This window comes from Oryzias latipes, chromosome 17, assembly GCF_053564925.1.
Source record: "Oryzias latipes strain Hd-rR chromosome 17, Olatipes_Hd-rR_3.1".
Lineage (NCBI taxonomy): Eukaryota > Metazoa > Chordata > Actinopteri > Beloniformes > Adrianichthyidae > Oryzias > Oryzias latipes.
The window spans coordinates 9,249,101-9,274,925 of record NC_136253.1 but is presented as its reverse complement, the minus strand read 5'-3'; positions in this window follow the sequence as shown (position 1 = coordinate 9,274,925).

Here is a 25,825-nt window from a genome sequence, read left to right as displayed (position 1 = left end):
CAAAATAATTTGTTTTTCAAGTTCCTGTTTTATTATTTTGTTGCCTCATTGGTTCAGTCTTCACTAGAAAAAAACAAAATACATCAGCACAAAAAACAAACAACTTAGAATGATGGGGCTTTTGTTTCATTATTCATGTAAATTTGGTGCTTTAACAATGGATGTTCTGCCTGTGCATGTGTGGGTTTTCTCCAGGGACTTCCTCCCACCGTCTAAAAACATGTTTCATAGGTTAATTGGTTACTCTAAATTGGTGTTTGGATGTGTGATTTGTGTGGTCCTGCATCAGACTGGCCACCTGTCCAGGGTGTACACTGCCTTCGCCAATGAGTAGCCGTAACAGACCAGAGCAGCCCTGTGACACCATAAGGGACAAAACGGGCTTAGAACATGGATGGACGGATGTTTCGGAGAATAAGTTGCAGTTTTTTGCATATTTTGGCGTGGGCTGTGATTTCTCCTTAGGTGTATCTTATACAGTGGTGGACAAAATTGTTGGTACCCCTCAGTTAAAGAAAGAAAGTCAAAAATGCTCACTGAAATGACTTAAAATGTTCAAAAGTAATCCAAATAAGCCATTACTTTTAAGTTGTTGATTAACAGAATTATTTAAAAAAAACAAATGGGCTGGACAAAAATGATGGTACCCATAACTTAATCAATCAATTTTGTTGCACAACCTTTCGAGGCATTCACTGCAATGAAACGGTTTCTGTATTTGTCAATGAGCCTTCTGCACCTGTCCACAGGTATTTTGGCCCACTCCTCATGAGCAAACTGCTCCAGTTGTCTCAGGTTTGATGGGTGTCTTCTCCAAATGGCATGTTTCAGCTCCTTCCACAGATGTTCAATGGGATTCAGATCTGGGCTCATAGAAGGCCACTTCAGAATAGTCCAACACTTTTCTCTTAGCCATTCTTGGGGGTTTTCGTTTGTGTGTTTTGGATCGTTGTCCTGTTGGAAGACCCATGACCTGCGACTGAGACCAAGCTTTCTGACACTAGGCAGCAGATTTCTATCCAGAATGCCTTGATGATCTTGAGATTTCATTTTACCTTGTACAACTTCAAGACAACCTGTGCAGCAAAGCAGCCCCAAAACAGAACTGAGCCTCCTCCATGTTTCACATTAGGGACAGTGTTCTTTTGGTTGTATGCTTCATTTTTGAGTCTACCAACATAGAGCTGATGTGCCTTACCAAAAAGCTCCAGTTTTGTCTCATCTGTCCAAAGGACATTTTCCCAGAAGCTTTGTGGCTTGTCAAAATGCATTTTTGCAAATTCCAGTCTCACTTTTTTATGATTTCCTTTCAACAGTGGTGTTCTCCTTTGTCGTCTACCATGAACTCTTCTCTGGCTCAAACAACCACGAATGGTGCGATCTGACACTGATGTACTTTGCTCTAGGAGTTCTCCTTTAATGTCTTTGGAGGTTGTTCTGGGCTCTTTGGATACAGGTCCAACTCCGTCTCCTCAATTTGTCATCAATTTTCTTCTTCCTGCCACATCCAGGGAGGTTGGCTGCAGTCCCGTGGGTCTGAAACTTCTGAATAATATGTGCCACTGTGGTCACAGGAACTTCAAGCTGCTTAGAGATGGTTTTATAGCCTTTACCTTTACCATGTTTGTCTATAATTTTGTTTCTAATGTCCTGGGACAATACTCTTCTTGGCTTTCTGTTGTCCATGTTCAGTGTGCTACACACCTTTTCACCAAACAGCAACGTGACTATTTGTCTCCCTTTAAATAGGCAGAGCTGATTATGGGTTTGAAAACAGCTGTGATGTCAATTAAAGGACATACCTGAGTTCATCATGAATTAGTTCTCAGTCTTTTATGGAAGTACCATCATTTTGTCCAGCCCTATTTCATTAGTTTGTTTTTTTAACCCTTGTGCTCTTCTGGGCACTTTAACATTGGCAGTTGGGTCATCTAGACCCACTAGACAGTGCTCTGAACCTTTTTTCTTCAATGATTTGTGATCTTCACTGGTGTTCATGGATTACATGAAATCTTTCCACCTTTATCCACCTTTGTCATGGTAGAGAGAACACGTCAATGTAAGGGTGGGGTCATCTAAGATAGCACAAGGGTTAAATAATTCTGGTAATCAACAGCTCAAAAGTAATAGCTGATTTTGATTTTTTTAATTTTCAATAAATTTTAATTTATTGTTACTTTTAAATGTTTCAAGTCAATTCAGTGAGCATTGTGGACTTGTTTCTGTAACTGAGGGGTACCAACAATTTTGTCCACCACTGTATATGATTTAAAAAACAATTACAAAAAAGAAGGCTCATGATTTATTTTCCCGCTAACAACCATTTGAGGGTGCTTTAGATGAGTCTATCAGTATTTACTACCGACATTCACACAGAAGAAGTGCAGCTTGGTCTTTTTTTAACTTGTCCTGTACAACAGCTGAGCAAACAGATGATAGCTGAAGGCCTCTTGTGTTGGACATTTTTTACTCTAACAACAGGGGTTATGAATCTTCAGACAAACCAGAGGTATGTCTGAATAAACCCCTTTTGTAATCTAGGCCTAACTTTATTCATCTTAATCATATTTGTAACATTTTTGTGTTTGACCGGATGGAAAAAGAAAGGATGGAAGAGGAGAGAGGGATATTAGGGTGGGTGGGAGGGTGATGATAGAAGGGGGTGGGGGTGGGGGGGCAGCATACAGCAACAAGTTACTGGATGTTCATAATATTACAGTCAGGTTCAGATGTAATACAAATCTAGAAGGGGCGGGGCCTGCCCACACACACACACTCAAATGTTAAAAACATACATGTTGGCTCAAAAAATGTTCACATGTCAACATGTACACAATACAAATAATGTTCACAAACGCATACTTATGCATTCAAACCAACTATCGTGAAACACAGTTACACGTGGTCTGCGGTCGTGAGGCCGGTTGGATGTGCTGCCAGATTCTCGGAAACGCCTTTGGAGACGGCTTATGGTGGAGAAATGGACATTCAATTCCCTAGCAACAGCTCTGGTGGACATTCCTGCTATCAGCATGCCAATTGCACGCTCCCTCAAAACTTGCGACATCTGTGGCATTGTGCTGTGTGACACAACTGAAGATTTCAGAGTGGCCTTTTCTTGTGGCCAGTCTAAGGCACACCTGGGCAATAATCGTGCTGTCCAATCAGCATCTATATATGGCACACCTGCGAGGTGCGATGGATTGTCTTGGCAAAGGAGAAGTGCTCACTAGCACAGATTTAGACAGATTTGTGAACAATATTTCAGAGAACTGGTTATTTTGTGTGTGTGGAAAATGTTTCACATCTTTGAGTTCATACCATAAAAAATGGGAGCAATAACAGAAGTGTTGCGTTTATATTTTTGGTCAGTGAATATATATGGGAGACTTGTATGCCAATGTCATAATGCATTCTGGAGTCTTCCTCCAAACTACAGTTGTCCCATTTCTCTTTAAACCCTGCTGTGTCTCTCCAACAGGCTTATGGTGTCCTCAAATAGCCAGTATCACCAAACAGAGAATGACAAAGGAAAGTATTGTCATGTTGGATTTGTTGCGTTTCCTTTTTTCAGCTTAAAAAAAGGTAAGAATTTTTTTCCATTATACTGTCAGTTTCAGAATAAAGGCAATAAAATATGATTAACATAACAGCATACAGAATTTAAATGTTCTCAACTTTTGTCCATTTTTTTTCATTTGATCCAAACCCGCATATACATGACCTCCTCGAAGAGCTGCTCTCCTTGCCAAACTTATTGCTGGTCGGCTACTTCTGCGATCCTGCTTACAGTTTCTGGCTTTTTTTCAAATGTGTCCAACTGTGTTTCTCTTAAATTTCAAGTCTTGAAGTTTTGCACAAATCAACCTTGTGTTTTGTCTTTTGCCACATGAGATGTTAGTTAAAAGGCAGCACGAATTTTACAGCATTTTTGGTAAAATTATTAATTTAAAACCTGCAATATTTGTATGTAGTCATTTAGCACACACCTTGAGCAAACTAGATGTGCTATTTGAATATGTAACCACTATATGACTTTCTCAAAATGGAATTTAACATTTAAATGTCAGACAAGGCGATTTTCTAGAGATCCTCAATTAAAACAGATGAGGAATTGTAATTTTTTCAAATAAATATGTATAGGGTAAGTGTTTCCTAAATTGTATATTATCTTCTTTCATTTTTTTATTGGTTTATTAAATGGAATAAATATTAGACAGTGTGGAAATGGCTCTAATGAGTTGAACTAGTGCTGCTCTAACTGGCTGAGGTGGAACACAATCCCAATCCAACTTGTTACTTTTTACTTTGACTCACAAGTCCCCAACATTTTCCAGGTTAACTGATTTCCAGATTTAATGTGAAGCAATATGATACTTATTAGCAATAAAAAAAGGAAATAATACAGCTTGTAACACGTGAAAGGGTGGAACTGCCTTTTATAACATTAATATGTCCTATAAGAATGAGGTTAAATTAAACCCTGAGACTGTCAAAGTTACTTTTTGTTATTTAAGTTTTTCATTTATTGTTTTAAGGGGTAAACAACAGAGGCAGATAACATTTTTATGCTCCTCTTCATTTATAGAAGTGTAATAATTTTTATATTGTCTTGGGGTAAATACATGAAATAAAGATCTAATAAATAAAAAATAACAAAACTTTTTTATTTCACAAGTTAACCAGTTTAAAGACTTGCTGTCCTGCATTAACTCGAGAGGGAAAAAATAAAAACAAAACTAAAACTTGAGGATAAAAAAAGATCCTCATTATTATTGTCTGATGAAAATAAGCAAAATATCATAAAGTTCAGGGGACCCGAGTAGGCTGGCTCCCGACGCCGCCAGTCATTCTCCTGGTGGCCTGCGTAGAGGGCGCACTGGTCCCACCCTCATGGGCCCTGCCATAGACTGGCGACCTGTCCAGGGTGTAACCCACCTAAGCCCAACGGTAGCCAAGATGGCCAAAATGGATGGAAGTTCAGGATGACAGTGTTTGGATTGATCTTCCATGTATTCCACACACTGATGGAGTCACTGAATATGTCACATGTCCAAAGCTGAGTTCCTGATTGGTTGATGCAACATGGCCACCTCACCAATCTTCAGATTTTTGAACTCTCAAATCCGCGTTAATGCCAGACATGCCAGATTGATGGACTGCCCCTGGACCTCAGTTTGCGTCTGTACCATTGACCTAACATTGAAACTCACCAAGCAGGTAGATAGTACACAGCAAAAAAAAGAAAAAACAGCCTCCCATCATTTGAGAGTGGACTCTTACTAGTCAACTCCCTACCACCCAGCGGTTCTTAGAATTGCTGCATAACCCATCAGTATTATTACTATACTTTTTTGTTTTGTTTTGAACATTTTTGGTTGGTGGTGAGTTGTGTGATTTTCATCAAGAAAAAAGGTGTACCTTGGTTTTAAAGCAGTGAAAGGTATTCAAAATATTTCAAGCTTTTAAAAGTCATCAAACTTTACCTCTATTTGTTTTTACCTGTAATGCTCAAAAAAAATTGGGTTAGAGGAATTACTATAGAATTTGCCATCCCTGAAGGCTAAGAAAAAAAATTGTTGGAGTAAGTTCAAGATCAAAATTTGTAATATAACAAAAGCTGCCTTTTTGTTTTAATTGTGGAATCTTGTTTGAAAAAATAAAAAAATGTGGTATGTCACCTTGGCAGAGAAGCAAAGAAAAAGAATGTCGTTACTGAAAAACTTATTTTGAGTATTTGAAGGTTTTATTTTTCTCTGTGTCAGAAATGCTTCACACATAATAAAATGCTTAGAATTACAATAAAGAGAGGTAAAATAAAAAGTGTCACAATTCACTTTTTGAACAGTTTATTTCACAGCTGCAGTGATGACCAAACTCATTTCACCAAATTTTGTTTGATTGATAAACTGTTTTGTGTTCTTTCCCTTGGCACAGCACTCCAAAGTAATGTAAAAATCCTAACTGAGAAACTAAGCGTAATTATTTAAAAAACGCAAACCACTTTTCCCACAGGTTTTTCCTTTGTTTCAGACCGGAATTCATAAATTCTCATCCTTCAGCGGTTTTCCCTGCAGAATAGAATGACACTGACATTTCCCTTCAGCTATTTTCCACGAGCATATCCACTTTACAATGCAGACAAAGGCGCCGAATCCTTGAAGCCTTTTTCTTTAGGCCAAACAAACACCCAGCGCTCCTTCTTTTCAAAACCCTGCCTTTGAATGTGGACCCTGAAATCCAATGCTCACTGATGGTCCCGTTCAGCGCATGTCCTCAAGATAAATGCAAACACAAGGCGTTGTCGCCTTGCATGTTATCTTTGACAAATTCTTAGAAATGTCGAGAGCTGTTGATTAAAGTGACAATGATCAATAATGACTGATGTTGTAATTATAGGGCACAGCAGTTCGGTTTGACGTTGAATTTTAAGTAGGTTTAGGAGGAAAGAGGCAGAAGCAGCTCCATCACGAGCAGGTTCCTCTCCCACAGCATTTCTTTGTTTAATTAATCTTCATCCTGAAAACACATCCGTCTTGCTAATGCACTTTTATCATCGCTCAAACGTTATACTGTAAGAAGAAAGGGGGGCGGGGGGGGGGGGGGGGGGTGTCCAACCTGAATCCAGTGCTTCATGGATGCTCATTGAAAACTTGTAGTCGTGTGAATAATGCCTGTTCTTCTGTTTTAATTCCTGGCTCCTCTTTGTTTGAACTGTAGTTTGGGGATTTTCTTTTTTCCTACCATGTCTGCGGCTGTTGTCAAGGACGACCCTTCCATGTCAGCTTCAGCAGATGTCATATACTCCGAAAATATGAGAATTACAGCTTTGAGAAGTGATCTAAACAAAGCATGAACATGCTGAACAAAGGGACATGTCAAAGGCTCATATTACAAAATGACATTTATTACTAAAGTTAAGAAGTTTGACTGATAACAAACCTGAAAACGGTTTTCCTTTAACAGAAATCTCAACACTGCTATGGTCCCTGTGTTTTTTTTTTAAATCTGCATAATGTTTTATCATTGAATGTGGCAAAAGCGTAGAAATTGAAAATACAAACCAAAACATGACTGCAAAGCAAGCCCACACCATCACTACACACCACAACCAGCATCTTTAGATGTGATTGCATTTTTTTTAAGAAAAACTAAAGTGACTCACAATATTCAGAAAGTTCATCCTTCATCTTCATTTGTCCAAAGGTTGTTTTTTTTTAACAAGTTTAACAAGTTTTTGAGTTTACCACATGTTCTGCTTCTTTTATGTCCTTGTGCTTGGGTCCTTGTTATTTTCTGGAAGTCATTTTTGGAATGTTTCTTCTTCTGTAGGTTCAACCCTTCACAGCTTCTTCTCTGTAGTTTTTACTCATCTGTGTGTGATTTTCTCTTTTTAAAATCTGTGGAATGAGGTGTTAAATGATCTGTAGCAATAAAAGAAATACAAATGATAATACATTTCTAACGGTGATAACAAACTATAAATTTCATTTGCATGATGTTTTAACACTTAAGTCCCACTCTGATTATTTTTTAATCAATGGTAAAGTGTTCTCAGTGGTCTTTTAATTATGATGATGTCGATTTAAAAAGATCTGTGTCATTTTCTAGGATAAGTTTCTGCAATTGAATACAGTTTATTACAAATTTGCCTATGAGTTGTGGGCGGGACTGTTGGTGTGGAGAAATCCAGCCTTTATTTCCCATGATCCATCTGTTCACACTCTCTCCCGATGGCTCACAGTCTCTTACAACCCCAAACTCACATTACCAGTAAAACAAAAATGGCGAGCAATGTTGGAGCCATCCAGCTTTATAGTTTAGAGCCAGATGCCAGCTCAGACAAGGAAAACAAAGACGTACATGGGTCTAGTCATTTATAAGTGGATGCATCAGAAAGGAGCGGAGCGGGGAGCTTGTGCCCCGCACATTTTCCATGACACAAACATGCTGTTTCCAATGAGTTTTTTTGGTCTTCTCCTTATTCACCACAATTTATGTAAAGACATACTCAAATGCAATTTTAAACTTAATTTTCTTTAGATACATCATTATGAGAAAACTGCCATAAGAACTTGTTAAAAACACCAAAACCACATTTTTTAGTGGGATTTTAGTCTATAATACTGTCTGAAAACATTCAAGTTTTTTTCTGAAACTGTTAGTTATTGACTAAAGCTATGTTCACACCAAATGCGATTTGTGTTTGCGTCCACGGTTCAAAAATCCAAACTTTGGACAAGACGATGTGTCGTGTCAACAAATCACGGACCCAGCTTTGGGCATGTGATGTGTTCAATGACACGATCGTTGGGTGGAGTTCAAAACCAACATTGAAACTGATCGTATTTCTAAGATTTATATATATATATATATATATATATATATATATATATACATATGCGATAAATGCGATATATATTTTGGGACTGGACTTTTTTGGGACTACATTTTATTTTATTTGCATTGTGACGATGATGAAAAGGTTCTTTAACTTTATTCTTATTGTTCTCCTTTCTCAGATTAATGCGGGACATCAAACTGGGTCCCAAAGAGACAAAAGTAAAGGTGATAGCGGCTGCTATTCATGCTCACCTCCTGCAGTAGATGGTGATCCTCACCGTACTGGGAGAGTCTATGAATGATCTCATAAAACCCAGACATGGAGACGTGTTTTACCAATGCTTTTGTAGAGCTTTTCAAAATAAATAAACCTGATCTCCCAACGTCATTTGTGTCTTCCATGTTTTGTAAATGTGATATACACAAACATTGCTTCATGTTGGGCTTCTGGAGTGTCACGTTTTTGAAGGGACAGGCGGACAACAAAAATTTAACGTGTAAATTGTGTTCAGTGTGAACATAGCATAAGGCCGAGACAGATGAGTCAGTTATGAGCAACTTCATTAGTTTGTATTCTCTTTGGAGTTTGACTTTTAATCAAATTAAACACTGAAAAAGAAGAAAATCCTGATTAGTATCAGACCAGGGATGCAGCGATTCACTTCCCCCACAACTCAGTTTAAACCTTAGTTTTTGGGTCATGATTTTGTTTTAATTTAGTATATGATTTGTATTATAAAGAACAAAGAAAAAAATAAACATTTGTAATAATTCTTTTTTATTTACTAATAGGTAACAATAAAGAAAGAAAGTCCTTTCAGTTGGCTTATACTAGGCTTGGTGTAATATGATAAAAAAATAGATACTTAACCTTTTTTCAATTTAGTACAATTGTTTGGCACCTTCAACATAAACATACTGGGATGCAGTAAAAGTTCGACGATTCACTTTCCCCACGATTCAGTTTAATGGTGTAAAGACAATAATGTCACACAGCCAGTATGTACATTTTGTACATTTTGCACGGGTGAAAATTGGTCATACGTGAACATGGAAACAGTGAGAAAAATTTTGGCCTTTACATGAAATTTTCAAAGATGTATCACAAAAGAACGTTAAAAACATGGAAGAAGTATGAATAAACCACGCATAGAACACGTAAATCAACCTAGAACATGAACCACGCGTGTTTATTGCACTGTTTATGTGCAATTGATTCTTGCTTCGTTTGCGGATTAAATATTTTAAACGTATGCCGTATATGCGATATGAAAGTTATATATCGGTGGTACATGCATAAAAAGTCTAGATATATATGAACATACATGAAAAGGTCGTGGAAAATCCCACATTTCTGTATATCACACATGATTGTGCACGATGTACATAGTAATTGCATATGAAGTATGTAAAATAGGCGTGAACTGCGTAATTCTCACCAACCAAATATTTTGAACAACTCAAATCCGAATTTACGTAAACACCCGTTGGACGAGGAGAGAACACCCACAGAATCACAACAGTCCAACAGACCAGCAACACTGTCGGGGATTCAGTTGCTTACCAGTTTGCAGGTAAGACAAGTTTTTGTGGTCCAAATAAGGAAAGGTGTCTTTGTTCCTTCCTGCCAGTGTCGCCAATGTTCCAGTGCCAGTTTTACAGCCAGAAGCTCCCGATCTGGTCCCAAGTCCACGGAATAGTCAGCTTTATTTTATTCAAAAAATCAGTGGATGAAAGTTGTCCAAAGCCATGCTGATCAAAAGAAGACTCTGCCCACTGCAGCACTTTTCCCACTAGCAGACTAACTATGTAGCAGATTTTAGCTCGGTCAGTTGCATAAGTGAGGGGTTTTTGTTCAGAACCTACAGCACACTGCAGGATGGAAGCCCCTGCACTTACCCAGGTCTCCCGTGTAAGGTTTGGGGTCCGGGATGTGGGTTTCTCTTGCAGCTCCTGGCAGGCTCACTGGAGGAGCGGAAGTGGGCAGGGCCGGCGTAGGTTGGACTGCTGTGAGAGAGAAAGGGGAAAACTCTTGTGAGAGCTGGGAAACCTGACCGACGATTACATCAGATTTGTCGTCCAGAGCTAGTATCTTTTGCTTGTGTCCCAAAAGGTCTGAGTTGGGAGAAGCAGGTTGTTGAGCGGGGTCCAGGGAAGAAGAAATGTCCGCTGGATCCATGTTGGCCAGACTATTATGTTATACATATATGTTAGACATAGATGTTATACAGATGTTATACGTATATGTATAACACATATTATGTTATATGTATGTTATACTTAAAAAAAATAATAGGAGGGAATATTTACTTGCAAAAAATAAAAAATAAATAAATCCATAGATGACAATATTAAACATACAGACTTTTCTGCTTCTAATTCTAAATGGGGTGTTGTTAGGACTCAGTGAGCTACATACACATAAACTACTGTATGTGAATTTTGAGGCAGATGTTGCATCCATGTGAGCTTGGCCTAATACAAAATGAACAGAATGTTTGTCCTCAAGCGGAATCCTCGTCTTTGAGCTTCGCAGTGATAAAACACTTTGAGATCCAATGACAAAAAACAACAACTACAATTTGTGTGTTTCAACAATTCAATTCATATTCATATAGACTAAAATCACAACAACACAACAGCTACTTCTGTTTTCCTCTGCAAACAGTGATTCATGAAAATGATTAGATGTGGAAACAACTACCCCATATTAAATATGCATTTTTGGAATTGGACAATGGCTCGATATCCATTAGGATCAATATTCTTCTGCTCAAACACTCATTGCTTTCATTTACACAAGATTAATGCTGCAGTAATAGAATAATCAAAGAGTTTATATCTTTACTCCTGGATTGATTGAAAATAAAATTTATATGAATGCATCATAATCTGTCACTCTGTTAAACACATAAAGGAATTAACTTGAGCATCTAGTGAGCATGTGTGTTGGGGCTGTTTCTCTCTTATCAACCTTCTTTGTTTCCCCACCAGGAGCGATTACCTTCTTCCACTGCTCCTGCAGAATTTGTGAGGCGCTGTTGACGCATCTGGAGTAGATATCTTCCTACAAAACTAGGAGAGACTCACTGCCATAGCTAATTGTCAGAGGTCGCCTTGCAGACAGGGTGTGGCTCTCAATTGCTGACGAAAGGAGGAAATAAGAAACTACTCCCTCATTACATTGGTCTCTACCCCATCTTTCAAATCATCAATCCTGTGGCTGGGAAACTGGACCTTCCTCGCATGCTACGCATCCACTCAGTGTTCCATGTCAGTAAGTTGAAACCTGCTAAAGACTCACCTCTTCAGCCCACTCCAGTATCCCCTCCAGTACTGGTCTCGTGGATGGTGATCTGGTCTACATGGTGAAAGAACTACTTGCTCCCAGACGGGTTGGCCGGGGTATGCAGTACCTCGTGGACTGGGAAGGTTACAGTCCCAGATCGCCACATCCTCGACCGGAACCTTATCATTTTCATCAGGAACACCCTGACCAACCTTGTCTTCCAGCTGGTAGCCCCTGTGTGGCTATGTGATGAAATGCCTGTGGTTGTTGTTTTGTTTAGTCTGGTAGTCTGTGACTCATCCTAGATGTCCTCTTCTTCCTTGTGGTCAAATCTGCCATCTATTAATTAGGATCCAATATAAGGTGTGGATTTCTGGTGTTCATTCCTTGTACTCTCCTGGCCCTATGCTCTGTTTGTTTAGACACTAAGGTTTATTAAACCTGAGTTATTTTGAAGATCTGTGTCATGTCTTTCCTGCTCCCGGGCTCATTTGCATGCTTGTGTTCTACATCCTGACTGGCTGTGGACCTTTATCAATCCATCTCCATCTTCTCCATTCTTCTACAACAGGACAGTATAGAATGAAAAAGTCGTAAATGTTCTCCAAAATGTACGGTGTGCCCTATGGTGCAGTGCGCCTAATGTGTTCTTACGTGACTGCGGTAAAGAGGACGGCATAATAACCGTAAAGAGGGAAGTGTGGATGTGAAAGGAAACACCCCCCCAAATAGTGCAAAGGTGCCGGTATGTTCATTATCCAGAACAACATCATTTTGGAACCCTGAAAATGCAAAGAGACACGCTTATGAAGGACAGTTTAAACTGCAAGCCATCAGCCATGAGGACGAACATGGGAATCGAGCAGCTGCGAGAGAATTCATGTTTAATGAATCCACGGTTCGCAAGTGGAGGAAGCTGGAAAACGAATAGGGGAATCACATGATGAGGTGTCAGGAAATGGCTGTGTAGTAGATGAGCTCCATACCCCGTTGTAGTTTTTTCTGTCTAATTATGACACACTACCCGTCTGCATATTTTAAACACAGCTAAATCTGTTAAGATGCAAGGATATTTATTTTATCCTCTCAAATCTCGCCATGAGTCAGAAAAAATGAAGTATAACATGTCAACAGATAAATGCACCACCATACTATACAAACTTAGTGTGGTCTACGATAATTACTATTTGTTTTAATCTTTTACTATTTTATAATAAAATTTTATGTTTCAGAGAAAACCCTTTTAGACGGTGTACTTAATTTTGACACGACTTTTACTCAAAAAGTTCAAGAATCAAAATAATCAGAACAAGTCGTCTTTTACATGAATCTGAATGCATGAACTCTCTTTTTTATAACACAAATGAACTACCATTTGCTGGGGGAAGATGTGATTGAGTCTTATAATTATGGAAGAATGGAACTCTGTCGGCATGTTGCCAAGCAAAATGTCAAAACCCCAACCAGTGAATGTTCGTTAAATGCCACTTGATGATTACAAATTTTCAATATTTTCAGAGCTTTTGTGACCTTTTAATAAAATAACACCAAATAAAAGCCTTTGGTTATATGTACAGCATTAATATACATATCTCTTTGTGTTTTTTGGTTAAATAATCAGTTTAATTACTCTTTCATTATGTTTTTTCAAATAAAGTAGCAAAATAAGAGAATTGTAAAGAATTTTTTTTTTTACTCTGAAATTTGGTGTTTTCTTTAAATTAATTTACTTGTTTTTAGTTTTTTGGTTACTTAAATTTTGTTTTTTTCTGCCTATTTAAAAAAAAAGAAAAGCCCCACTCTCTGTCAGACACCTAGGTGTGTGAAATTTGTTCTCCGTATTTGACCCATCCCCTGGGGGAGCGGTGCGCTGCAAACACAGCTGCGCTAGGCAATTGCCCCCAATACATTCAATTTTTATGTGTTTCATTTTGCACTATGCCAGATCTTCTTGCTGTAAGTCATGTCACCTTCTAGTTTAATTTTTTGTGACTATTTTGTTTCTGTCACAGGATTTTGCTTTTAGTTTTGTGAGCTTTGCTTATATTTTTGCTTTTTTTCATGTTTGAGTTTTTTTAACGTTTCACTTCCTGCCAGAATCCAGGCCGGTTTTGCATTTGGCTCCATCACCACCTCCAATTACCAACAACTGTTCTCATATCGCTTGATTATCACGTAGAAACCCCCACCTCCCCACTTGTGGCTGTAAGTCTGCCTGACACCAGACAGCTGAGAGGGTCTACAGCTGCAGTGGCTGGTATTTTTGATAATCCTGCAGGCTTTAGTGGCACGCAGCCATTGCATAAACAGCTCTATTTAAAAACTGACGTTTAAAGTTTTCACTCGAGTGAAAACAAATTGTGTCTGCTTTGTGTTGAAATGAAGTTCCTGTTTTTTTTTGTTTTTCTCATGCTGTAAACACCACTCCGGGAAGTGACTGTTTCTCTTTTTTCTTAATTGGTGGTAAACATTTGGCGGAAGGAGCTACAGCTCTACATGGCTGGCAGATAGAATGCCACAATTCTGGGTTTAAAACCGAACCATATGTTACATCCTTGAACCAAATCATGGTGAACTTGAAATGTTATGTAACACATGCAACATTCTCGCACGGTCAGGAAGGGTCCAGGTTTACTAATGACTTAGAGCAGGGGTCGGGAACCTATGGCTCGCGAGCCATATATGGCTCTTTTGATGGTCACATCTGGCTCGCAGACTCATATTTAATTATAAAATCTTTTTTTCTTTAGACCAGTCCTTCTCGGGCGCGATGCGATGCCAGAGGGGCGCGCCGTAGTAGTGGTGCTTGGAAAAAGAAAAATCTGCTGCATTATTCGTTTATTATTATCTGTTATAGCACAGATTTTGTAATGGCCTGAAACTTGTGAATTTAATAGTTATTATGAATCTGAGAAAGAGTGCGCAGCTGCAGGGACGGGATGTGTGAGGAAGAAGGGGGGGGGGGTAGTGGGCACAGGCAGCAAGGTGAATCGCGCACGGATTGTCATAACTTAAAACACGCACCCCGACACATACTGCAGCGTGTGAGTGTGTGTTTGGCTCCACGTATGCATGTGAGCAGTCTTTCTCACATCTAAAGAACATTCAGACCAACCTATGATCACGTTTAACGGATGGAAGTCTAAACGCCTGCATGAAGCTTAAACTCACCACGTATCGACCAGATAAGATCATCAGCAAAACCACCACGCAGCACCAGAAGTCACATTAATGCTAATAAATACTCATCATTTATTAGCAACAGCATAACAATGTTATTTAAAAGAATCCACAGACTTATTGTTCTTTAAAAGTGTTGAAATTACATCAAATGCACACATTCACTTGTATTTTTTTACTTTTAAACATGTAGCTGACTGAGTGTGACTGGGTGGGGCTGTTCTAAATGCCGGAGTTCATTGAACGCATCAAGCAGAGATCCTGATTGGCCCTCAGTTCTGTCGCTCAGCCTGTCGTTGGGGAGTGTGGACCAATGGGATTCAGCTATGGGCCGAATAAGGGAAGAGATGGTGCAGCAGGGAGGGTCCAAAGTTGGGAGATGCGCTCTCGGCGGGAGAGATTGAGGAGTTGCTGAATTAATTGTACAGCGTTGGTTACGGCCTGCAGTAACCAGAATAAAGAACCTTAAAAGAGGTTAAGTCTCCGTGCCTCAATGTGGGAAAGGGACACTACATTATTGTATGGCTCTCATGAAATTACATTTAAATATATGTGGTGTTTATGGCTCTCTCGGCCAAAAAGGTTCCCGACCCCTGACTTAGAGTGTGGTGTAAGGACACCAAATTACAACATCACTGTTACGTCATTAGTGTGTGTAGCTTACATTATCCTTACAAATACTTCACAATATATTAAGAACACACACGACAATGGTACTTTCCATTTTCATGGAAAGTACCATTGGGGAACTGCATGACACCCTTGTGCTCCCCTTAATATGCCGCTGCTCATCTCTATGATCCCTAATCGGCCCAAACACCCATACGGGTGCATGTGAATGAGGCTTAGACCATTAAAGAGTTATGGTAATTCAAAAACGGCAACACTGAAGTAAGTCTGGTGTTGAGGGAGGATGCAAGTCCAGACCGCTTCCAGTTTCATGCGGTGTTCCGCAGGGGTCAATTCTCTGCCCTATTCTTTTCATAATCATATGCTTCCCCTTGGATGTGTCGTCTGTAATCATGGGTTGTCCTTCCATTGTTATGCTGATGACACACAGATCTACATAAAAACCGCTCCAAACTCCACTGCAGCTCCATCCCATCTCACCGCATGCCTTGAGGAGATAAAGTCATGGATGAACAGCAATTTCCTACAGGTAAACGGCAGCAAAACCAAGGCACTCCTTTTTGGCACCCCCCAGCAGATTCATTCTTCCTCAATATTCCATCACTGTCTCCTCCTCAATCACCAACCTTGGAGTACAACCACATGAAGGATCAATACAAGACCTCATTCCACCACCTACGAAACATCTCCAAACTCCAGCCCTTCTATCACTTCCCCATACAGAAACACTTGTCCATGCCTTTATCTCCTCAAGGCTGGACTACTGCAACTCCATTTTTTTAGCATTCCCAACAACAATATTTAAAAAAAGCTTCAGTATATCCTAAACAGTGCAGCCAGAATCCTAAAAGGGGTCAGGAAGTGTGAGCACATCACCCCCATCCTGAAATCCCTGCACTGGGATGCTATTTCATCCCGGAGTGAATATAAAATTCACATCATCACCTACAAATGCATGGCCGGTCAGGCACCACCATACCTCCAGGAACTCCTTATTCCACAGAAACATACCCGGACCCTCCGCTCATCAGGCAGTTTCCTTCTTCAGGTCCCCCCCCACCACCAGGCTCTGCACGATGGGAGACAGAGCATTCTGTTCTGCTGCACGAAGGCTTTGGATCTCCCTTCCTATCCATCTTAGTACTTTACAGGCCCTGACTCTTTTATAGCTCTTTTAAAGATATTTCATTAAAAAAAGGCCTATGATTGCTGATGGTTTTTGTTTTGTGCTTGTTCAGTGCTAGTTTTAAATTAGCTTTGTATTATAATGTGCACATTTTTATTGAGTTTTTATTTCTTTTTATTTTTTTACATCTTGTTGCACTTTGAGGTTTCATTTAATGAAAGGCGCACTATAAATAAAATCAATTATTATAATTATTATTATTAAAGGGTTACGTCTCTATGCTGAATCTGACGTATGGTGTTGTCCTTGCTCCTTCTAACTTTGCATCGATTCCTGGCCCCGGTTCGTGTTCAAATTCTTAATTCTTCATTCAAGTGAATTTTTCTTCCCCTAAACTCACTGCACTTTTGCAGCTGGTGGCAAGAGGTCATTCACTGTGGATGTAAAAGTCAAAAGCAGCACTAGTCCATCACTGTTGCCCTTTTCGGAGCCTGGTCTTGTTTCCTCGCCCGCATGATTGACATCAGTCAGATTCCTTTAGGTTAGACTTCCAGATTCTGCCAATCAAAGCCAGCAGCTTAACAGAAAAACTTTGAATAACTTTAAAACAAGAAGTCCCGCAGCATTCACTCCAGATGACAGTGTATAACACCTCACACACATTTCTAACATTTATTTTCGCTATGAGGCTTTGACAAGTAAAAATGTCCCCCATTAATCATCCCTTTGAGAGATCCCATTGATCTAACAGGAAGGCTCTCTGATGATCTGCACTTGTTAATGATCAATGCCAACAGAGACCTTTGACCTGCGGTGCTTCATCAAAAGTGCCGTCAACCACCTCCCATAGATCGAAGCAAGCCTTAAAGTATTGATCCCTCGCACCAGGCTTGTCTGTGTTTCACTGCCTTTCTTCATCTACAAGTTTTCCTGCGGAAAAAAACTTTAAAGTTTGCAATCCGAATCTTTAGGTGGCAGAGCTGTCAGCGTCTTTACTGTTGTGCAGCAGCAGATGAACTCCTCGCTGTCACAAGGGAGAAAGCCCCGAATTCTCTTCGTGCACTTTTCGGTTTGTCTGCTCTTGTTGGCAGCTATAAAACTGTTTTCTCCATAATTAGGCTCAGAAGCAAAAAAAAAAAAAAAGTCCCTCCACCCCCAAGAACCAAATGTCTTGCCAATTATCTCATATTCAGAGCAAAATGTGCAGTTTTCTGAGTGTGTGTTTGCGGTTGCCCTGCTTTGCTACAGAGTTCCATATCGCTCATTATGAATAAAAACATTGATTGAATGGAAATTGCGTTTTAGTCATTACTTGACTGTACTGAGACCTTTCGGCTCTGTTAACTAATCAGCGAATGGGTCATTTGAATTGCAGATGGTGGCGTCCCTCGATGTGCCTTCACAGGGAGAGAGCAGACCTGTTTCTGAGCAAGCTTTTATTACAGATATTTCTGAAGGCACACACCCCCCCGCTCAGGTATTTACACACACAGTTTTGAAAACTGAAATGCATAAATTACCTGAGTCCTATCTCATGTGCTACAATCCACTCCAGTACTTTTAATAAAGCTGCAGATAATTAATGCTGCAGTTAAAAAAACCAAAAGTCATTGTCAAAGGGATTATTAAAAAATATCAGAAATAAAAACTCATAATAAATAAAGGTCTAAAATGTTGCTAAAAAACAAGAAAAAAATCCATAATAACGAAAAAAGTATTTAACCAAGAACTGCAACACAGACCGGATGCTTTTCATTTTTTATCTGCTTCATTTAAGATTCTGAATTACAATTTTTGTTTTTCAAAATAACAGTAATAAGTTATGGTTTTATTTGTATGCTCATGTTTATTTAGGATCTCATCTAATCACACACTGATCAACCAAAAAGTAAAAGTCATTTTAAAAATGACCTAATTTATTCCCGTCTCATTTTGATGGACGTGGGGTTCAATTTTTCTGTCTTGCTTTTCATGATAAATCATTTTGACTCAAAAGACAACAAAAAGGTGTTTTTCCCCCCGATGGATAAACCAAATGGATTCATACACTCAAATACCCATTTTTCAATTAGGATGTAAAATGTGAAAGTAAAAATAAAAATCTTGAGCTGTTATGATTTCTCGTTAGGCCTGGTTTGAGGATTTTTGAGGTTTTGCATAAAACCTCAAGAAAACCTTTGAGCCATTCTGTACGGTGGCAAAATTGCATCAACAAACAACTGGACACAAGAAAATTCAAAACAGCACAACGACCATTAAAAAAGAAAAACAAATATATTTTAAAAAATAGCATTACATTTTAGAAAATAAAAAAACAATTTCAGAAAAACAAAAAGAAAATCTTTCACAAAAAAAACAAAGACACAATTCGGAAAACAAAATAATATCCAGAAGACTAAATGTAATGGTAAAAAATGAAATACATTTTAGAAAAAATTAATTTTCAGAAAACATAATGAGAAAAAAAAAAGGAAAAACGTTTCAGACAAGAAAATACATGTCCAGAAAAAAATGAAATGGTTAAAATTGAAAAACATTTAAGAAAACTTTTAAAAAACAAAACTCCATCCTGTGAATCTGTCATGATTTGAACTTGTCTTGTTTTTTGTCCTTGTTCTGTCTTGTTTCTGTTTCCTGTTTTATTTTGAAAGTCTCCTGTCTTGTCTGTTTTCTTGAGTTTTACTTCCTTTGGTCCCCATCAGCCCTGATCGTGTCCACCTGTGTCTTGTCTGCCCTGTCTGTATTTAAGTCTTGTCTCTGCCTTCCTCCTGTGTTGGTCCATTAGTATTCCTGTCCTGGTTGTCCTTGTCATGCCATGTTCCTCGTTTCTTGTTCCACGCCACAGTGAGTTTTGTTTAGTTTTGTCATCCTGCTCTGCAGCGCCTTTTGTTTGTTCATTAAACCCTCTAGACTCTGATCCTCATGCCTCCACCTCTGCGTCTGGGTCCAACCGGCTCTCGAGCCACCCTCCACCATGACAGAATGGACCAACCATATTTTTTGGACCCAGCAGAGCGGGACATGCAGCTCCTAGAGGCTTACTGCCAGGAAGCCGAGCGCACGAGGTCTTACTGGGTTTTTGACCAGGCCCAGTTTGCCTCGTATGCCTGGAGTGGGAGCCACCTGGACTTCACAGGGAGCCGTCTTGCCCTGAGGGGGGGTCGTCGCCGTCGTCCCCGCCGTCCCCTTCCTGTTCCAGAGGTGGTCCGGCACGCACCACATCGCTTTCCAGTGGTGGTGCCAGATGCACCCCATCCCCGTCATGTTCCGGTGGTGGTCCCGGATGCACCACAACCACGTTCAGTGGTGGTCCCGGACGCACCCCGACCCGTCCCGGCTCCCAGGGGGGTGCCGCCTGCACCCCGACCCGTCCCGGCTCCCAGGGGGGTGCCGCCTGCACCCCGACCCGTCCCGGCTCCCAGGGGGGTGCCGCCTGCGCCCCGACCCTGCTCCCAGGGGGGTGCCGCCTGCGCCCCGACCCTGCTCCCAGGGGGGTGCCGCCTGCGCCCCGACCCGTCCCGGCTCCCAGGGGGGTGCCGCCTGCGCCCCGACCCGTCCCGGCTCCCAGGGGGGTGCCGCCTGCGCCCCGACCCGTCCCGGCTCCCAGGGGGGTGCCGCCTGCGCCCCGACGGGTCCCCGGTTCCACTGCCACGCCTGACCCGCCTGAGCTTGGCTCCACGCCCGACCCGCCAGAGCCTGACTGCTGGCCCGACCCGCCAGAGCCTGACTGCTGGCCCGACCCGCCAGAGCCTGACTGCTGGCCCGACCCGCCAGAGCCTGACTGCTGGCCCGACCCGCCAGAGCCTGACTGCTGGCCCGACCCGCCAGAGCCTGACTGCTGGCCCTACCCGCCTGACTCCATGCCTGACTCCATGCCTGACTCCATGCCTGACTCCATGCCTGACTCCATGCCTGACTCCACGCCTGACTCCACGCCTGACTCCACGCCTGACGACTCCACGCCTGACGACTCCACGCCTGACGACTCCACGCCTGACGACTCCACGCATCTCATGCCGGACCTGCCTCGCCGGACCGCTCGGCCCCCCGGCCGTCCTCCGGACCTGCCTCGCCGGACCGCTCGGCCCCCCGGCCGTCCTCCGGACCTGCCTCGCCGGACCGCTCGGCCCCCCGGCCGTCCTCCGGACCTGCCTCGCCGGACGGCGCGGACCCCCGGCCGTCCTCTGGACTCTTGTGCCCGTCGAGGTTTATCCTCCGGGGGCCCCCCCCTCATGTGACTTTTGGAACCTCGGAGCGGTTCCTTGAGGGGGGGGTACTGTCATGATTTGAACTTGTCTTGTTTTTGGTCCTTGTTCTGTCTTGTTTCTGTTTCCTGTTTTATTTTGAAAGTCTCCTGTCTTGTCTGTTTTCTTGAGTTTTACTTCCTTTGGTCCCCATCAGCCCTGATCGTGTCCACCTGTGTCTTGTCTGCCCTGTCTGTATTTAAGTCTTGTCTCTGCCTTCCTCCTGTGTTGGTCCATTAGTATTCCTGTCCTGGTTGTCCTTGTCATGCCATGTTCCTCGTTTCTTGTTCCACGCCATAGTGAGTTTTGTTTAGTTTTGTCATCCTGCTCTGCAGCGCCTTTTGTTTGTTCATTAAACCCTCTAGACTCTGATCCTCATGCCTCCACCTCTGCGTCTGGGTCCAACCGGCTCTCGAGCCACCCTCCACCATGACAGAATGGACCAACCATATTTTTTGGACCCAGCAGAGCGGGACATGCAGCTCCTAGAGGCTTACTGCCAGGAAGCCGAGCGCACGAGGTCTTACTGGGTTTTTGACCAGGCCCAGTTTGCCTCGTATGCCTGGAGTGGGAGCCACCTGGACTTCACAGGGAGCCGTCTTGCCCTGAGGGGGGGTCGTCGCCGTCGTCCCCGCCGTCCCCTTCCTGTTCCAGAGGTGGTCCGGCACGCACCACATCGCTTTCCAGTGGTGGTGCCAGATGCACCCCATCCCCGTCATGTTCCGGTGGTGGTCCCGGATGCACCACAACCACGTTCAGTGGTGGTCCCGGACGCACCCCGACCCGTCCCGGCTCCCAGGGGGGTGCCGCCTGCACCCCGACCCGTCCCGGCTCCCAGGGGGGTGCCGCCTGCGCCCCGACCCGTCCCGGCTCCCAGGGGGGTGCCGCCTGCGCCCCGACCCGTCCCTGCTCCCAGGGGGGTGCCGCCTGCGCCCCGACCCGTCCCTGCTCCCAGGGGGGTGCCGCCTGCGCCCCGACCCGTCCCGGCTCCCAGGGGGGTGCCGCCTGCGCCCCGACCTGTCCCGGCTCCCAGGGGGGTGCCGCCTGCGCCCCGACCCGTCCCGGCTCCCAGGGGGGTGCCGCCTGCGCCCCGACGGGTCCCCGGTTCCACTGCCACGCCTGACCCGCCTGAGCTTGGCTCCACGCCCGACCCGCCAGAGCCTGACTGCTGGCCCGACCCGCCAGAGCCTGACTGCACGCCCGACCCATCTCATGCCGGACCTGCCTCGCCGGACCGCTCGGCCCCCCGGCCGTCCTCCGGACCTGCCTCGCCGGACCGCTCGGCCCCCCGGCCGTCCTCCGGACCTGCCTCGCCGGACCGCTCGGCCCCCCGGCCGTCCTCCGGACCTGCCTCGCCGGACCGCTCGGCCCCCCGGCCGTCCTCCGGACCTGCCTCGCCGGACGGCGCGGACCCCCGGCCGTCCTCTGGACTCTTGTGCCCGTCGAGGTTTATCCTCCGGGGGCCCCCCCCTCATGTGACTTTTGGAACCTCGGAGCGGTTCCTTGAGGGGGGGGTACTGTCATGATTTGAACTTGTCTTGTTTTTGGTCCTTGTTCTGTCTTGTTTCTGTTTCCTGTTTTATTTTGAAAGTCTCCTGTCTTGTCTGTTTTCTTGAGTTTTACTTCCTTTGGTCCCCATCAGCCCTGATCGTGTCCACCTGTGTCTTGTCTGCCCTGTCTGTATTTAAGTCTTGTCTCTGCCTTCCTCCTGTGTTGGTCCATTAGTATTCCTGTCCTGGTTGTCCTTGTCATGCCATGTTCCTCGTTTCTTGTTCCACGCCACAGTGAGTTTTGTTTAGTTTTGTCATCCTGCTCTGCAGCGCCTTTTGTTTGTTCATTAAACCCTCTAGACTCTGATCCTCATGCCTCCACCTCTGCGTCTGGGTCCAACCGGCTCTCGAGCCACCCTCCACCATGACAGAATCATTTGTTTTCTACACATAAAATTGAAAAAACAACTGCTTTATTTGATTATCAATGTAGAAACTTCTGTAGAAGTACTTCTCTGAAATCATTGGAAGTTGCAGCAGCAACTCTCGTGTCCTCTCCACAACAGTAAACAGATTAACTAACCCTCCAACCCAGCTACCAATAGAACTGGTTTGCACACCCAAATGTAATGAGTTTGCTGTATTTTTTAATGACAAGGTTCAGGGCATTAAAAAAGCCATCAACTCCACAACACATATAACTATCGAACGGCCACCTACCCACTCTAAGATGACTCACTTTGTACCTGTCACTGACCAAACTGTCCAAGAGACCATCACCCGTCTGAGCTCGTCTACATGCTGCCTTGATGATTTCTAAAGATTTCTAAAGTCTGTCCTGAACAGTGTGTTGCCATCAATTACTCAAATAGTTAACATGTCTCTTCAATCTGGAATATTTCCAGAGGCCTTAAAAACTGCAGTCATTAAACCTCTCCTGAAGAAAAGCGGTCTTGATCCCACTGTACTGAATAATTACAGACCTATCTCTAATCTGCCATTTTTAGGAAAAGTCCTTGAAAAAGTTGTCTACCAACAGCTCACTGATTTTCTCCTATTAAACGATTCATTTGATGTTTTCCAGTCAGGTTTTAGACCCCATCATAGCACAGAAACTGCTCTTATCAAGGTAACCAACGACATCCGCCTGAACACTGATGATGGCAAAGTCACTGTCTTAATCCTGCTAGACCTGAGTGCTGCCTTTGATACTGTTGATCATGGGATCCTTTTGCACAGACTCCAAGACTGGGTTGGCATCTCTGGATCTGCCCTAAGTTGGCTCAAGTCTTATCTAGAAGACAGGAAATACTTTGTTGAAATTGGGAGTTGTGTCTCAGACTACATGGCCTTGACTTGTGGTGTTCCCCAGGGATCGATCCTGGGACCCCTTCTGTTCAACCTCTACATGCTGCCACTAGGGCAGTTAATACGCAGCAATAACATATCTTATCACAACTATGCAGATGATACTCAGATCTATGTGTCACTGACAACAGGTGAATATGGGCCGGTGGATTCACTCAGCCACTGCCTCCAACAGATCAGTGCGTGGATGCAGAACAACTTTCTCCAGCTAAACTCAAACAAGACCGAAGTTATTATTTTTGGACACAGAAACAAAGAGAAAGTGTCAGCAGCTACCTTCATTCTCTGTCTCTTAAACCCTCAAATCAAGTCAGAAATCTAGGGGTAATCATGGACTCTGACCTGAACTTTAACAGCCATATCAAGTCAGTAACATCAGCGGCATTTTACCATCTGAAAAACATTGCCAAAACCAAAAACATAGTGTCAAAGCCAGACCTGGAGATACTTATTCATGCATTTGTCTCCAGTAGGTTAGACTACTGTAACGGCCTGCTCACTGGCCTCTCCAAACGAGCTGTAAAACAGCTTCAGTACATCCAGAATGCTGCTGCTCGAGTCCTGACCAGAACCAGGAAGTAAGATCACATTAGTCCTGTGCTCAGGTCTCTGCACTGGCTCCCTGTACCTCAAAGAATAGACTTCAAAGCAGCTCTGCTTGTGTACAAGTCTCTCCATGGCCGAGCACCAAAGTACATCTCTGACATGTTAGTGCCATATGAACCATCTCGTACTCTGAGGACCTCAGGGGCCGGCCTCCTGTTGATGCCCAGAGTCAGAACTAAACAAGGGGAATCAGCGTTTCAATATTCTGCAGCTAAAATCTGGAACAGCCTCCCTGAAGTAGTAAGACAGGACTCTTCTGTGTTCATGTTCAAATCAAGACTTAAAACATTTCTGTTTAGCCGTGTATATGACTGAAAGGTCCTATCTGCACTTTTCTTTCCTTTCCTTTATTTTTAAATCAATTTTCAATATTTTTTTTTTCTTTTCTTTTAAAGTAAATTTTACGTTGATTATTTCTATGATGTATTGTGATTTTAATGCATTTTTCTGTTTTGTGAAGCACCTTGAATTACTTTGTGTACGAATTGTGCTATACAAATAAACTTGCCTTGCCGAAAAACAAGTCATTTTTTATTTTATTTTCCTATTCATCTCTTAAATCGATAGCAGATAAACATTTAAATTCATTTTTTGAAATTTCACCTGACACACAAGTGTCACCTGGTTTGTGTGGAGCCTTACCGTGGTCGCTGCACGCTAATGTCTATGGCTGCACGGCTCATGCTTTTAATTATCATTTTTCAGGTAAGGATCAATTCTAGGATCTTTTCTTTTTTCAGTCTGAGGATGTTAATTTGCTCGAAGTGCTTTTTTGACAAGACAATTGTTATTTGAAACTTGTGAATGCGCTAAAGGAACTCGATGGAGACAAACTGTTTTGACATGATTAGCCGTTCCCGTTTTCGGTGATAACATGACAGAAGAATATGTGAAACAATATCAACATTAAAGTGCATTGTAGATTTTTTTAAACATATACATAAACTGTCACTTAAAGTGATGACCTACAATAATACATAAAATACTATGTTGAGTTGATTCAATTATTCATCTTCCGAACCCGTTTCATCCCATTTGGGGTCACAGGGCTGCTGAAGCCCATCCTGGCCCTCATGGGCAAAGGCAGAAACATCCTAGACAGGTCACCAGTCAGTCGCAGGGTATGTCGAGTTAAAATGTGTTAAAACTTTCTAGAAGCAAAGTTCCAGAAAGGTTTGAGCAATGCCAGAAGAACAGATGGTAGCTCTACATGGGAATCCAAAGGAGACTAAAGTTATTTCACAATGCAGTATGTAGGCAAATGACCATGATGAATTAGTTGCACAATGTAATCATTAAATATTATTTGACCTTAATCTCAACATTTTTAGAAAAGCCATTTTTTTCCTCAACCTGCTGCGTAAGCCTGATTGGTTATAAAGGATGTCTAAGGGAGTGAAAGGGGAGCTGTGATTCCTGTCTAAAGTGACCTGGAAAACCACATTACTGAGGAATTGCATCAAAAACATTTACAACTCCTAAAAAGTTAATGTCCATTTATCCAAAACTGCAGTTAAAAATGTTCATATTGAACTTGCCTTATTTAGGA